This window comes from Dendrobates tinctorius, unplaced genomic scaffold (genome assembly GCF_039654945.1).
Source record: "Dendrobates tinctorius isolate UK_male_01 unplaced genomic scaffold, ASM3965494v1 ptg000059l, whole genome shotgun sequence".
NCBI lineage: Eukaryota > Metazoa > Chordata > Amphibia > Anura > Dendrobatidae > Dendrobates > Dendrobates tinctorius.
The window spans coordinates 1,056,101-1,072,193 of NW_027361727.1; the positions used below are offsets into that span (position 1 = coordinate 1,056,101).

At 43.9% G+C, this 16,093-nt stretch overlaps 1 protein-coding gene across 4 annotated transcripts in view; it reads right to left on the reverse strand.

The window, feature by feature from the left end:
• PTPN5 (protein tyrosine phosphatase non-receptor type 5) overlaps positions 1-16,093 on the reverse strand; it is a 131,309-nt gene that overhangs the window by 30,474 nt on the left and 84,742 nt on the right. The window lies entirely within an intron of this gene.

A 16,093-nucleotide genomic window follows, 5' to 3' on the forward strand; every position in this document is an offset into this window, starting at 1 on the left:
TGGTCCACAGACCGCACCCAAAGCGTTGTGGCGCATGACTGGTTATACGCGGTGACCCCATTAGAAGACAGGATTAATAAGAGTTGTTCCTAATATTGCAGAAATACCCCCTTTACCCACCCATAATGTTAAGATAACAGTAAAATTAAGAGCACTTTGCCCTTTCAGTAAATGTCGTAGCTGTCACCTGCAGTCCTATGTAACATCACAGATAACACAGTGATCATTCTCTGAGTACAGATAACGTGGTCGCAATTACCCCACTATACACTTCAGAGCAGTGCTGTCACTGCATTTCCCAATAAATTCAGCCTCATAATTTGTTATCTCAGTTTCTGCCTATGCAGATCTGGTGTAGCAGTTGAGATTAATTTGTAATTGGCTGCTGCGCTCTGCATAGGCAACAACTGAGATGGCAAAGCATGCAGTATAATAAAGTGAGTTTTTGCATCTTGCTTGCTGCCTGCCTATGCAGAGAAATCCAGATGAGAAACTCACCAGCTGTTGCGAAGGAACCAGAGGAAGCAACTGAGATGACAAAGATCACTTTGGCATCTCATGATGAACTGATCTTGACTGCTGCGCTCTGCATAGGAACATGGAGTGCAAGGGAACCAACTGAGAAGTTAAAGTAACATATGGCCGCTGTACTTATTCAGATCATTGTACCCCTGCATCACTCAAAGAAGAGGCGACAAAGGGTGTAATTTTGGACAAGTGGGAGGGGAGCAAGCAAGATAAGGTGGCAAGACAAGCAGAATAAGAGAGCCTGCAGAGCACGCCCTCCTGTCTCCTCTCAGGTTCCCTCCTGCTAAGTTGGCAGCGCTGAAAGATTGTGGCAGCGCAGAGGTGGCACATGAGAAGAATGATACTCCTCCAGTGTATGCTGGTATTCTGTACAGACTTTGTCTCTATCCTCCATCCCAACCAGGTACATGTGAAGTCACACAGGCCCATGCTGTCCCCGTCCCCAAGCATCAGATGCGATATATTACTAATATTACCCTGGATGGAGGAAAGTAAGATTTACTACAAGACCAATACTTCTAATGATACCCGTGGCCTGCTGGGGTCAGTGATGGAGTCAGCGACTTTCTGCTCCGTCACAACTCTTAACAGTATGGGTGTCTTGAGAACACAGATTCTGTTAACAATGTAGGAGACAAGGCAGCCCATGACCAGACAGGCCCTCCTGCAATTTGCCAGAATTGCCAGATGGTCAGTCCAGCCCTGATTCCAACCATTAACAGACTCTCCGGACTGCACTCTGCAGAGGATGATGTGTCTTGTGTAGTATGTGGTCGCTCTGCTCCATCCTTGTCGTGTTACTCACAGGGATGAGGAGAGGAATGCCACCGGGTCAGGGTACCATTTTTTCCTGGATCGACAAACCAGCTGTAATTTTAACAACTGGTTCAACTGAAGCGGGAATGGCAGTCTGAATCCAATCCCTGGTTCATTACACAGAAACCTGTACATATTCCATGTTCCTTCCATGTCTCCAACGCCCAGGAAACCTATTATGCCTCTCTTTATTTTATACCAATAAGTTAGTGTATGCAATCTTTAATTCATTCCTTTTGTTCATTCTTTTTAACACCTCCCAGTTACCTGTGTGACTTATTAAGCATATTCGTCAGGAAGGGCTTATGCTACAGCAGATACGGGAAGGCGGTGACAGCAAAGTCTCCTACAGGCATGAATAGATGGACTAAAATAGATGTTCTCTCCCGAGCCCCGGCAGCATCCTCCTGCATGCTGCTCACATATCTATTGCACACAGAGAACAAGGCGCTGTGTGAGGCTGGATCCATTCTCCTCACTGCGGTGACTCATACGTATAGATTTGCATTCTGGACATGTGTGTAGTCTGCGCCGGGAACATATAGTGTGGGCTGAGAAGGGAAGAGGATGCGAAGATCTCCTGTTCCCCAGAGCCGCAGCCATCTGACATGACACCAGGAAAGGAAGAGAGCAATTCTTATAGAATGCATCATTTAAACTCACAGGACGCTCCATGTATCACTGCAAGCTACTCGTATATCAATCACTAGGTACACAGTATACCGGTATAACATAGGCATCAGCTGACACACAGTGATATGGAATCGAAGGCTGTGTGCACACGATGCAGATTTGCAGCGGATCCGCAGCGGATTTTACCGCCCAGAAACGTTGCATATCCGCATTGTGATGTACAGTAGCCTTAAAATCAATGAAAAAAAAACCGCTGTGCAGACGCTGTGGATTTTTCCGCACGGTTTTCCCACGTTACAAAATCTGCAGCATGTTACTCCTTTTGTGCGATTTTCCATCTCCCCTGTCTCCAAATCCGCAGGGGGAAATCCGCACAAAAACCGCAATAAAACCGCAGGAAAAATGGAAGAAATCCGCTGGAAAAATGCAGGTCATTTGACCTGCGGATTTCTTCCATTCTGCGCGGAAAAATCCGCAGGGCTAAAAAGTCCGTCTGCACTCAGCCTAAGGGGTAGAGTTTCTTCTTCTGGAGCGTAACATGCCTGAAATGCCAGTATAGGGAGGCTTATAAGCCATGGAATGCTCTTCAGAGAGGAAGAGGACTAGAACTCTAGTGCCACCTATAGGAAGGGTTGATATTGACTTTAATTAATTAATTTTTTAGGATTGCTAATTCCAATAAGTGGCACTAGTGTTTAAGGCCTTTTCCTCTCTAAAGAGGCAGTTTACTTGTGATATGGAGCATGCTGGGCATCTTCAGTATATAATAATATTTGTACAGCTGATATAACCTGGGCGTCTCCTGTATATAATTATACATATACAGCTGGTACAACCTGGGCATCCACCTCACTTTAGAAATTGAAATCAATGAACAGATTGGTCAGATGTGTTGGGAAGCTATGTCTATTTTTCCTGACCTTCCCATAGGTGCCGGGAGTCATATTGATGACTTACCCAGAGTTTAGTGCTCAGGCAGCGTGATGGTGCAGTTGTTAGCACTGCCGCTGGCCAACGCTGGTGTCCTGGGTTCAACTCTGACTGAGGACAATGAGATTCCTCCACTCAGGTGTGTTTTAGAAATTGTAATCAGTGATTGTAATGGTACCTGCTCTAGTTTTTTCTGGCCTTCCCATAAATGCTGAGAGACCTATTAATGATCTGGCCAGTGACTCAGTGGTTACCTCCATTGCCATCCTACACTTGGGTTCTTAGTTCAACTCTGACTGAGGTACAGGTAAATGAGATTTCTCCTCTCTGACACATCTTAGAAAATGAAATCAGAGACCTCGAATGAAACCTGCTCTTCCTTTTCATGACCTGTCAGTGAATAAGCATATTGATGACCCAGCCATCAGGTAATGCTATGGTGACTCCGTGCTTAGTTAGCACCCTTACCTTTCAATGCTTGGGTCCTTAGTTCTCTGATTGAGGTTGGAGTAATTCCTCCTCACAGGTCTTTTTTCGAAATTGCAAATGGACCTGCTCTAGTTTTTCCTAATCTTCCCATAGGTGCTGGTAGTAATATCAATTACTTTGCCAAAGGTTATCTTCTGAGCAGCACGGTGGCTCAGTGGAAAGAACTGGTGCTTTGCAGCATGGGAGTCCAGGGTTCAACTCCCACCATGGATGTCATCTGCAAGGTGTTTGTATGTTCACCCATGCTCCAAAGTCATACAGGTAGGGTCCAATGATGGAAGTGTTGTGCTAAATGATGGTGTTAAAAGTATCAATGAGGTAAGCAGCTGCTATCCTTTGTTTCTGAGGGTTGGGTGAACATTTGGATTTAGGAAAATGAGAGGGATAAAGCTTGAAAAAAAGGACTTTTCACAGCTCAGATGCAACTGAGCTGAATATATAACAAGTCACTTTCTTGTATCAGGTCATTCATCCAATAAGGACTGGCACCACTCAGGATACTTGCCCAATGAAATGGACAGGCAAGCAACCCTCCTTGCAGATGTCATCCATGGAGGGATTTGAACCCTCCACTGAGCTACCGTGCTGCTCAGAAGATAACCTTCCTTTGTCAAAATCATTGATATGACTCGAAGCACCAATGGGAAGATCAGGAAAAACTAGAGCAGGTCCATTTGCAATTTCTAAAGTACAATTGAGAGGTAGAATAACTCATACCTCAGTCAGGACTGAACAAAGAAGCCAAACATTGTAAGGTAATCGAGCTAACCACTGAGCCACCGTGCTGCCTGAGCATTACCTTAAGGCTAGGTCATCAATAAGTCTATCAGTGCCCACTGAAAGGTCATGAAAAACTAGAGCAGGTCCATTTGCAATTTTTAAAGTACAACTGGGAGGTAGAATTACCCCGACCTTAGCCAGAATTGAACTAACGACCCAAGTGTTGAAAGGAAATTGAGCTATCCACTGAGCCACCATAGAATTGCCATCAATGTGCCTGATTAGATTGGTTTGACATGAGCGATTCCTCATAAACCCATGCTGATATGGAGTTAAACAGTTATTCTCATTGAGATAATCAAGAATAACATCCCTCAGAAACCCTTCAAATATGTTACCAACAATAGAGGTTAGACTTACTGGCCTATAATTTCCAGGTTCACTTTTAGAGCCCTTTTTGAATATTGGCACTACATTTGCTATGCGCCAGTCCTGTGGAACAGACCCCGTTGCTATAGCGTCCCTAAATATAAGAAATAATGGCTTGTCTATTACATTCCTTAGTTCTCTTAGTACTCGTGGGTGTATGCCATCTGGACCCAGAGATTTATCTATTTTAATCTTATTTAGCCGGTTTTGCACTTTTTCTTGGGTTAGATTGGTGACCCTTAATATAGGGTTTTCTTTGTCTCTCAGCATTTCACCTAGCATTTTATTTTCCACCGTGAATACCGAGGAGAAGAAGGTGTTTAACCCCTTACCTACAATGGATGTAATATTCCGTCCATGTGACCCTGGACCTAACTACCATGGACGGAATATTACGTCCCAGCGATCAGCGGCGCCCACGTGGTGAGCGCCGCTGATCGCGGCCGGGTGATTGTCACAGCTGACACCCGGCACAATGTGTCAGGGGCGGTCACGGACCGCCCCCGACACGTTAACCCCTTGTACACCATGATCAAACGCGATCGCGGTGTACCGGGGTTAAAGGGAAGCATCGGCAGGGAGGGGGCTCCCTCCTTGCTTCCCTGAGCCCCCCACGGCAGCGCAATGTGCAGCGCTGCTGCGGGGGGCTCTTTCCCTACAGGCCCCCGGATCCAAGATGGCGACGGGGGCCTGCAGGGAGCTGACTTCCTCACTGCCTGCAAAGCGCAGGCATGAGGAAGTCTGCAGCAGTGCCTGTGACAGATCGCTGATCTGTCACAGTGATCTGTGATGTGACAGATCAGCGATCTGTCACAGGACAGTGATGTCCCACCTGGGACAAGGTAATAAAGTAAAAAAAAAAAAAAAAAAAAAAAAAAAAGTGTTAAAAATAATTAAAAAAAAATCGCTAAATAAATTAGTAAAAAAAAAAAAAAATTCCCCAATAAATCCATTTTTTCAAAATAAAAAAAACCCAAAAACAATAAAAGTATACATATTTGGTATCGCCGCGTCTGTAGCGACCCGTCCTATAAAACTGTCCCATTAGTTAACCCCTTTAGCGAACCCCTTAAAAAATAAAAATAAAAAACGAAGCAAAAAATAATGATTTATTATCATACCACCGAACAAAAAGTGCAATAACGCGCGATCAAAAAGACGCATATAAATATCCATGGTACCGCTGAAAACGTCATCTTGTCCCACAAAAACGAGCCACCATACAGCGTCATCCGCAAAAAAATAAAAACGTTATAGCTCGCAGAATAAAGCGATACAAAAATAATTATTTTTTATATAAAATTGTTTTCATTGCAAAAAACCGACAAAACATAAAAAAAGACCTAAATGAGGTATCGCTGTAACCGTACTGACCCGAAGAATAAAAACGCTTTATCAATTTTACCGCACGCGGAACGGTGTAAACGCACCCCCCAAAAGAAATTCATGAAACGCTGGTTTTTGTTCATTCTGCGTCCCAAAAATCGGAATAAAAAGCGATTAAAACATGTCACGTGCCCGAAAATGGTACCAATGAAAACGTCAACTCGTCCTGCAAAAAATAAGACCTCACATGACTCAGTGGGTCAAAATATGGAAAAATTATAGCTCACAATATGTGGTGATGCAAAAACTATTTTTACAATAAAAAGCGTCTTTTAGCGTCTGACAGCTGCCAAACATAAAAACCGCCATAAATAGTAAATCAAACCCCCTGTTATCACCCCCTTAGTTAGGGAAAAATAATAAAACTAAAAGAAAATGTATTTATTTCCATTTTCCCGCTAGGGTTAGGGTTAGGGTAGGGTTAGGGCTAGGGTTAGGGTTAGGGCTAGGGTTAGGGTTAGGGTTAGGGTTAGGGTTAGGGCTAGGGTTAGGGTTAGGCCTAGGGTTAGGGCTAGGGTTAGGGCTAGGGCTCAGATTAGGGTTAGGGGTGTGTTGGGGTTAGGGTTGGAGTTATAATTGGGGGGTTTCCACTGTTTGGGCACATCAGGTGCTCTCCAAAGGCAACATGTCGTCTGATCTCAATTCCAGCCAATTCTGCGTTGAAAAAGTCAAATGGTGCTCCTTCCCTTCCAAGCTCTGCCATGCGCCCAAACAGTGTTTTACCCCCACATGTAGGGTATCAGCCTACTCAGGACAAATTACAAAACAACTTTTGGGGTCCAATTTCTCCTGTTACCCTTAGGAAAATAAAAAATTGGGGGCAAAAATATAATTTTGCGGATAAAAATGTTTTTTTATTTTCACGCCCAGGCGTTATAAACTTCTGTGAAGCACTTGGGGGTTCAAAGTGCTCTCCACACATCTAGATAAGTTCCGTGGGGGGTCTAGTTTCCAAAATGGGGTCACTTGTGGGGAGTTTCAATAGTTTAGGTACATCAGGGGCTCTCCAAACGCACATGACACCCGCAGACCAATCCATCAAAGTCTGCATTCCAAAACGTCACTACTTCCCTTCCGAGCCCCGACGTGTGCCCATACAGTAGTTTTCTCCCACATATGAGGTATCAGCGTACTCAGGACAAATTGGACAACAACTTTTGGGGTCCAATTTCTCCTGTTACCCTTGGGAAAATAAAAAAAATGGGGACTAAAAGATGATCTTTGTTGAAAAAATACGATATTTTTATTTTCACGCCCGGTCGTTATAAACTTCTGTGAAGCACTGGGGGGTTCAAAGTGCTCACCACACATCTAGATAAGTTCATTAGGGGGTCTAGTTTCCAAAATGTGGTCACTTGTGGGGGGTTTCCACTGTTTAGGTACATCAGGGGCTCTCCAAAAGCAACATGACACCCGCAGACCAATCCATCAAAGTCTGCATTCCAAAACGTCACTACTTCCCTTCCGAGCCCCGACGTGTGCCCATACAGTAGTTTTCTCCCACATATGAGGTATCAGCGTACTCAGGACAAATTGGACAACAACTTTTGGGGTCCAATTTCTCCTGTTACCCTTGGGAAAATAAAAAAAATGGGGACTAAAAGATGATCTTTGTTGAAAAAATACGATATTTTTATTTTCACGCCCGGTCGTTATAAACTTCTGTGAAGCACTGGGGGGTTCAAAGTGCTCACCACACATCTAGATAAGTTCATTAGGGGGTCTAGTTTCCAAAATGTGGTCACTTGTGGGGGGTTTCCACTGTTTAGGTACATCAGGGGCTCTCCAAAAGCAACATGACACCCGCAGACCATGCCATCAAAGTCTGCATTCCAAAACGTCACTACTTCCCTTCCGAGCCCCGACGTGTGCCCATACAGTAGTTTTCTCCCACATATGAGGTATCAGCGTACTCAGGACAAATTGGACAACAACTTTTAGGGTCCAATTTCTCCTGTTACCCTTGGGAAAATAAAAAAAATTGGAGACTAATTGATCATGTTTGTGGAAAAAATACGATTTTTTTATTTTCATGCCTGGGCATTATAAACTTCTGTGAAGCTCCTGGGGGTTCAAAGTGCTCACCACACATCTAGATAAGTTCCTCAGGTGGTCTAGTTTCCAAAATGGGGTCATTTGTGGGGGGTTTCCACTGTTTAGGTACATTAGGGGCTCTCCAAAGGCAAGATGACACCCGCAGACCATTCCATCAAAGTCTGCATCGATAATATCCATCAGGAAATCCGCTCCCAACCACCAAGTGCTGTGACTCCCATCCCTACCTGCATTTCCCCTGGCTCACTTTCCACATTTGATCCCATCACAGAAAAAGACTCCAGACTCCTCTTTTCTTCTCGTCCAACTACATGCACTACTGACCCCATTCCCTCACATCTCCTCCAGTCTATCTCTCCAGTCGTCACAACTCACCGAACTACAATCTTTAATCTCTCCCTCTCCTCTGGCATTTTCCCATCCTCCTTCAAACATTCTATCATTACTCCATTATTAAAGAAACCTGCTCTCGACCCATCCTGCACAAACAACAACAGACCAGTCTCCAATCTCCCCTTCATCTCAACTTTTGAAGCGCCTAGTCTACTCCCGCCTTACCTGTTACCTCTCCACTCACTCCCTCCTAGACCTTTCACAGTCTGGCTTCCGACCCCTACATTTGATTGAAACTGCACTCAAAGTTACCAATGACCTTCTGACAGCAAAATGTAATGGTGAACACTCTCTGCTCATTCTTCTTGACCTTTCTGCAGCTTTCGACGCTGATGACCACAGTCTCCTACTCAATAGGCTCCAGTCACTAGGCATTAAGGACATCGCTCTCTCCTGGTTCTCTTCCTATCTCTCTGACCGCTCCTTCAGTGTTTTGTTCGCTGGCTCCACGTCATCTCCTCTTCCTCTCGCTGTCTGGATACCCGCAGTCTACAACATCATGTCCGCTCTCTATCTGAAACTCAACCTCTCCAAAACTGAAGTTCTTCTGCTCCCGCCGTCTACTATACTCCCTAAATCTGACAGTTCCCTCTCCGTGGGTGGCACCATAATAATACTCCAGCAGCAGGCGCGCTGTCTGGGCGTTATGTTTGACACCAATCTCTCCTTCACATCCCATATACAATCTCTTGCCCGCTCTTGCTGCTTACACTTAAAGAACATCTCCAGAATTCGCCTTTTTCTCACCATGGAAACAACAAAAACCCTCACTGACGCATTGATCCACTCCCGCCTGGACTACTGCAACACTCTATTAATTGGCCTCCCCATTACTCGACTTTCCCCTCTCCAGTCCATACTTAATGCAGCAGCCAGGGTCATCCATCTGGCCAATCAGTACTAGACGCGTCCGCTCTTCGCCAATCGTTACACTGGCTGCCCATTCATTATAGGATCGAGTTCAAAGTACTTGTTCTCACCCACAAAGCTCTCCACAGTGTGGCACCCCCCTACATCTCCTCCATCATTTCTGTCTCTTGGCCTAGTCGACCGCTGTGCTCTGCAAAAGTCTTTCGACTAACCTCTGCACTAATCCGCACCTCCCACTCCCAACTGCAAGACTTCTCCCGTGCTGCGCCAATCCTCTGGAATGCTCTACCCTGAGAAATTAGGACTATTCACAATTTGCACAGTTTTAGGTGCTCCCTCAAAACACATCTGTTCAGAGCGGCCTATCACGTTCACTAATCAAAGTCATTTTATGTGTAAGTGTGCTTGTGTAGCCCATTCACTATCTCTATCTATCCCCCACCTTCTCAAGATGGCTGGACCTTCATTGTAAATACACAATTGTAAATACACACCTGTACTTTGTATATCCCCCACCTCATTGTAGATTGTAAGCTCTCACGAGCAGGGTCGTCCTATTTTACTTTAATTATTGTATTGTTAACGTTGTTACTTATGACTTGTGTTTTGAAACTGTAAAACTGTAAAGCGCTGCGGAATATGTTGGCGCTATATAAATAAAGATTATTATTATTATTATTAAAGTATTTTTCTCCCTATAGTTTTTAGAGCTTCACCGGTGCCATCCTGCTTTAGTAGTTTAAATGCTTTCTTTTTACTGTTAATTGCCCCTCTTACTTCTTTGTTTAGCCACATTGGGTTTTTCCTATTTCTTGTCCTTTTATTCCCACAAGGTATAAACCGCTTACAGAGCCTATTACAGTGCCATTTATTATCTGTATTCTTATTTCTGATGATATTGTCCCAGTCAACCAGATTAAAGGCATCTCTAAGCTGGTCAAACTTTGCCTTCCTAAATCTCAGTGTTTTTGTGACTCCCTGACAAGTCTCCCTAGCGAAAGACAAGTGAAACTGTACAATATTGTGGTCACTATTTCCTAGATGCCTGACGACCTGCAGATTTGTTATTCTGTCAGGTCTATTAAATAGTATTAGGTCTAAAAGTTCTGCTCCTCTGGTTGGATTCTGCATCAATTGTGAAAGATAATTTTTCTTGGTTATTAGCAGAAATCTAGTTTCCTTGATATTGCGTTGATCCAGGGAGCTAGTCTGATTGCCGTATGTGGAGTCGGGAAGGAATTTTTTTCCCCAATGTGAAGCTTATGGTTTGTCACATGGTTTTTTTTTGCCTTCCTCTGGATCAACATGTTAGGGCAAGTTAGGACAGGATATGGGTTGAACTAGATGGACTTAAAGTCTTCCTTCAACCTTAATAACTATGTTACTATGTTTATGGGTTTCGCAGGTCTCTGTTTCCCAGTTAATATCCGGGTAGTTAAAGTCCCCCATAACAAGGACCTCATTATGGGTTGCAGCTTCATCTATCTGCCTTAGTTGTAGACTTTCCATGATTTCTGTTATATTTGGGGGTTTGTAACAGACCCCAATAAGAATTTTGTTACTATTTTTCCCTCTATGTATTTCGACCCATATAGACTCGACGTCCTCATTCCCTTCGCTGATGACCTCCCTTAAATTGGAATTTAGACAAGACTTTACATAAAGTCAAACTCTTCCTCCTCTCCAAATTTTTTACGATCCTTTCTAAACAGACAGTAACCCTGTAAGTTACCTGCCCGGTCATAGCTTTCATCTCACCATGTCTCGGTTATTTCCACTATGTCATAGTTACCTGTAGATATTTCTGCTTCTAGTTCTTCCATCTTGTTTGTCAGGCTTCTGGCATTTGCGAGCATGCAGTTTAGAGGATTTTGCTTTGTTCCAATCTCCTCCCTTTTGATTGTTTTAGAAATTTTCTTACCTCCCTTCTGAGTATGTTGTCTTGGATCTTCTTTGCCACACCTCATATCCTTCATCAGTATAATATCTGGTTTCATGTTTGTGTCTAACGTTTTCTTCCCGTCTCCGCTTCTTCTAGTTTAACGCCCTCCTGATGAGTGCAGCAAGTCTTCTGACGAATGTGTGTTTCCCAGGTTTGTTGAGGTGTAGTCCGTCTCTCGCGAGGAGTTCGTCATAAGGTAATTCACACCGTGGTCCAGGAATCCGAATCCTTGTTGTCTGCACCATCTCCTTAGCCAGTTCGCATCAAGGATCCTCTTCCATCTCCTGGTGCCATGCCTGTCTACTGGGAGGATAGAATAAAAAACTACCTGTGCATCCAGTTCTTTTACTTTCTTCCCTAACTCTTCAAAGTCCTTGCAGATTGTTGGTAGGTCCTTCCTTGCCGTGTCATTGGTGCCAACATGTATCAGAAGAAATGGGTGGACGTCCTTGGAACTGATGAGCTTTGGTATCCTATCGGTCACATCCTTGATCTTCGCACGTGGGAGGCAGCATACTTCTCTTGTGGTTATGTCCGGTCTGCAGATCGCTGCTTCTGTGCCTTTCAGTAGTGAGTCTCCCACCACTACCACTCTTCTTCGCTGTACTTTTTGTTGTCACTTCTCGGTGTTGCTGTGTGCCCTTTTCTTATTTGCTTTCTGGTAGTGCCTCATCCTTAGGTTTGCCATCTTCGTCCTCCACAAGGCTTTGGTTTCGGTTTCTCAGCTGTATGGTTAGTGATGTCTCTATGGTCTTCTTGCTAATTTTGGTCACATGCTTCCACTCCTCTGCTTTTGGAGGTTCTCTGACACTTTCTTCACGTTCTGTGACCTGAAGAGATGCTTCTTTTCTGTCTAGAAAGTCTTCATTTTCTTTAACGAGTTTCAAAGTTGCAATTCCTTCTTCCAGATCTTGCACCTTTTCTTCTAAAAGGGCCAGTAGTCTACACTTCTGGCAGATGAAGGTGGAGTCTCCTTCTGGTCCATCTGTGAACATTTAGCACATGTTGCAGCTCACCATGTAGGCTGTCCCATCTGCCATGTTGCTCCCAGATCCTGATGATTTGCTGTGTGTCTTCCTTCTTGTGTAACCTACTGTGTGTAACCTTATTTTGTAATCTGCTGTGTGTTTTCCTTCTCCTGTAATCTACTCAATCAGTCAAGCTTTATGTCCTTTATGTCCTAGAGGCAAAAATTTGGCACCCGGCTTGGCGATGCTTTCCAAGCAGCTGGTCCCGTCTGTACCTAACAATCTTCTTGCTTTTCCCGGAAGCACCTGTAATATGCAAATTGTCCTCTTCAAGCTTCAATCCCTGGTTTCCTACTGACAGGTCATGAAAAGGAAGAGCAGGTTTCCTTGTGGTCACTGATTTCATTTTCTGAGATGTGTCTGAGAGGAGGAGTCTCATTGTTCTTGGTCAGAGCTGAACCAATGAAAAACAGCAACAAGAAAAAAAAAGCCCCAGTGTCACCATGCTGCCCCATGGGGGCTTAACCACCAGCAACAGGAGGCTGTGCACCGATCTAGGAGATAGGAACAAAAGGCTTTTAGTCTCTGTGTTGTCAGACAAGAGACCGGCGAGGGCTGCCGTTCACTGTGGGAAATTTCTGAAACGTCCACATACTAGAAAACATCATGTAATAATCTCCATGACACGGTCTCCAGAGCTCGGTGCACAAGTGTCCTAGATCCATCCCATTCTTGAATGGAGCAGAGCTGCGCGGGCTTATCCTCCACTGCACTCATTGCCTATGGGACTGTCTGGGAATAATGGAGCTCTGCTTTTCCAGATGGTCCCATAAACAATGAATGGAGCAGAGGTGAGCAGGCTTATCCTCCACTGTATTCATCGTTTATGTGATGTCTGGAAATAACGGAGCTCTGCGTTCTCAGACGGTCCCATAAACAATGAATGGAGCAGAGTATGAGCAGCTCCACTTCCAAAGACATACTGATAGGATGTGAATCTTGACGGGGCAATAATGACTGCAAAGTGAGACCGTTGTTATGAAGCATAATAAATAAGCATATTGATTGTAGAGCACTTTACAGACATCACTGCACCCATCAGGGGTCATATCTCCTACAGGTCTGTCTTCAGAACATGGGAGGAAACCCACACAGTCACACAAAATCAGGGCTGTGGAGTCGGTAAGCTAAACCTCCGACTCCTCAATTTCCATGACACCGACTCAACGACTCCGACTTCCTCATACTTGGCTCATGTTTAAGTTTAAGTGATAAATTTACTGTAGTAAAATGGCAACATCAGGCTTTTAGTCATTATTATGATACAATAATCACTCCATTAAGATCGAACATAAAATATATTTATTGGAATACAACTTAAGAACAAAAAAAACTTTTGCATATTTACAATTTATTATACACTCTGCAGTAAGTGGAAGAAAACAGTTTTCAACAAAAACGTCCTGAATAACATTTGTGCAGTCTATGAATTTGTTCTGAGAAATAGTATCGCCTCCATCAGATCTGCCTTCATAGAGGACCTCAAATCTGACCTAATTATTTTAAGGCTAGAGAACAATCTCTCTACACTAACTTGGGTTGGAGGCAAAGCCGTAACCACATGGGAAACAATTTCTAACAATTTCAGGGTGTAAAGAAATTGCCTCGAGTACAGTCAGTTTTGATGAACGATTTTTTTAGAGCAAGTGAAAAATGTTACTGAAATATGGTCAATCTGTTTTGTGGAATCTTTTTTTCCTGCGGAAACGCTTTGCCTGCTCCATGTCGTCCAAATACTTTTCAAAATCAAACTCCTCATCTGATAAGAATGAAGAAACGGCAGCAGCAGCACTGGCAGGACCTGAGTCCTCTTGCTCTTGGCCATCCTGTAGGCCACTCATCCTAACTGCTACCTCAGTCAGAGCTTCTTTTCCTTTAGTAAACTGTTGATCATCAAGCAATATATGATGACTCGGGTCCACATTATCAGCTGCCAGAAGAATTTTATTTTCCAATAGCTGTGTCTCTCTCCATTTCATTGAAGCAGCAATGCAATCTGTGATGAAACCTCCTCTTTGGGACAGGCAAAATAGCAAGTTCTTCCACTCCTTTATAAAAATGCCAGGAGTTAAATCCTCAGCTTGTAACTTTTTAGTCCCTTTAAATGGGTGATGAAGCAATTCCTTCAATTCAGCCACCTGTGTCCATTGACATTCATGTAGTGTTACCTGAGGGTTGGCCATATCCACAAGGAAGGGTTTCAGCAAAAGCAATCGCTCAATCAAAAAATAGGTGCTACCGCACCTAGTGGCTGGATCCACAATTGCCCCTTTTCCAGCACGTCTCTCCAAGATGGAATCAATTTTAGGAGTTCTGGCAGCAATAATTAAGAGTTCCAGCATGTCCGTCTTGCAGACTATCTCTTATTGCCAGCTGCAGGGTGCACAACACAGCGCATGTGATTAATAGGAAAGAGGTGTGACGCAGCTTCAACAAGATCACCTCCATCAGTCGTGTTCATGTCCAGCGGTGCCAAGAAAAACAAAGAGAAACTGGTATAAATGTATTTGGGAGAAAGAGGGACAAAACAAGCCCCAAGAGATGACAGTCAGGGGTCCTCTACAGCCGCACTGTGCTCCGTAAGATGGATGGCTGATAGATGATGTAGATGGGTGATGGAAGCATTATGGATAGATAGGATTGAAGCAGAGATTATATAAGAAAGCTACAGACCTTTTGATACAGTTGTGGCCAAAAGTATTGACACCCCTGCAATTTTGTCAGATAATACTTAGTTTCTTCCTGAAAATGATTGCAATCACAAATTCTTTGGTATTATTATCTTCATTTAATTTGTCTTAAATGAAAAAACACAAAAGAGAATGAAGCAAAGCATTGATCATTTCACACAAAACTCCAAAAATGGGCCAGACAAAAGTATTGGCACCCTCAGCCTAATACTTGGTTGCACAACCTTTAGCCAAAATAACTGCGACCAACCGCTTCCGGTAACCATCAATGAGTTTCTTACAATGCTCTGCTAGAATTTTAGACCATTCTTGTTTGGCAAACTGCTCCAGGTCCCTGATATTAGAAGGGTGTCTTCTCCAAACTGCCATTTTTAGACTCTCCACAGGTGTTCTATGGGATTCAGGTCTGGACTCATTGCTGGCCACCTTAGAAGTCTCCAGTGCTTTCTCTCAAACCATTTTCTAGTGCTTTTTGAAGTGTGTTTTGGGTCATTGTCCTGCTGGAAGACCCATGACCTCTGAGGGAGACCCAGCTTTCTCACACTGGGCCCTACATTATGCTGCAAAATTTGTTGGTAGTCTTCAGACTTCATAATGCCATGCACACGGTCAAGCAGTCCAGTGCCAGAGGCAGCAAAGCAACCCCAAAACATCAGGGAACCTCCGCCATGTTTGACTGTAGGGACCGTGTTTTTTTCTTTGAATGCCTCTTTTTTCTCCTGTAAACTCTATGTTGATGCCTTTGCCCAAAAAGTTCTACTTTTGTCTCATCTGACCAGAGAACATTCTTCCAAAACATTTTAGGCTTTTTCAGGTAAGTTTTGGCAAACTCCAGCCAGGCTTTTTTATGTCTTGGGGTAAGAAGTGGGGTCTTCCTGGGTCTCCTACCATACAGTCGGGTTGACACTGTTGTACTCTCGGACTGCAGGGCAACCTGAACTTGTTTGGATGTTAGTCAGGGTTCTTTATCCAACATCTGCACAATCTTGCGTTGAAATCTCTTGTCAATTTTTTTTTCCGTCCACATCTAGCGAGGTTAGCCACAGTGCCATGGGCTTTAAACTTCTTGATGACACTGTGCATGGTAGACACAGGAACATTCAGGTCTTTGGAGATGGACTTGTAGCCTTGAGATTGCTCATGCTTCCTCACAATTTGGTTTCTCAAGTCCTCAGACAGTTCTT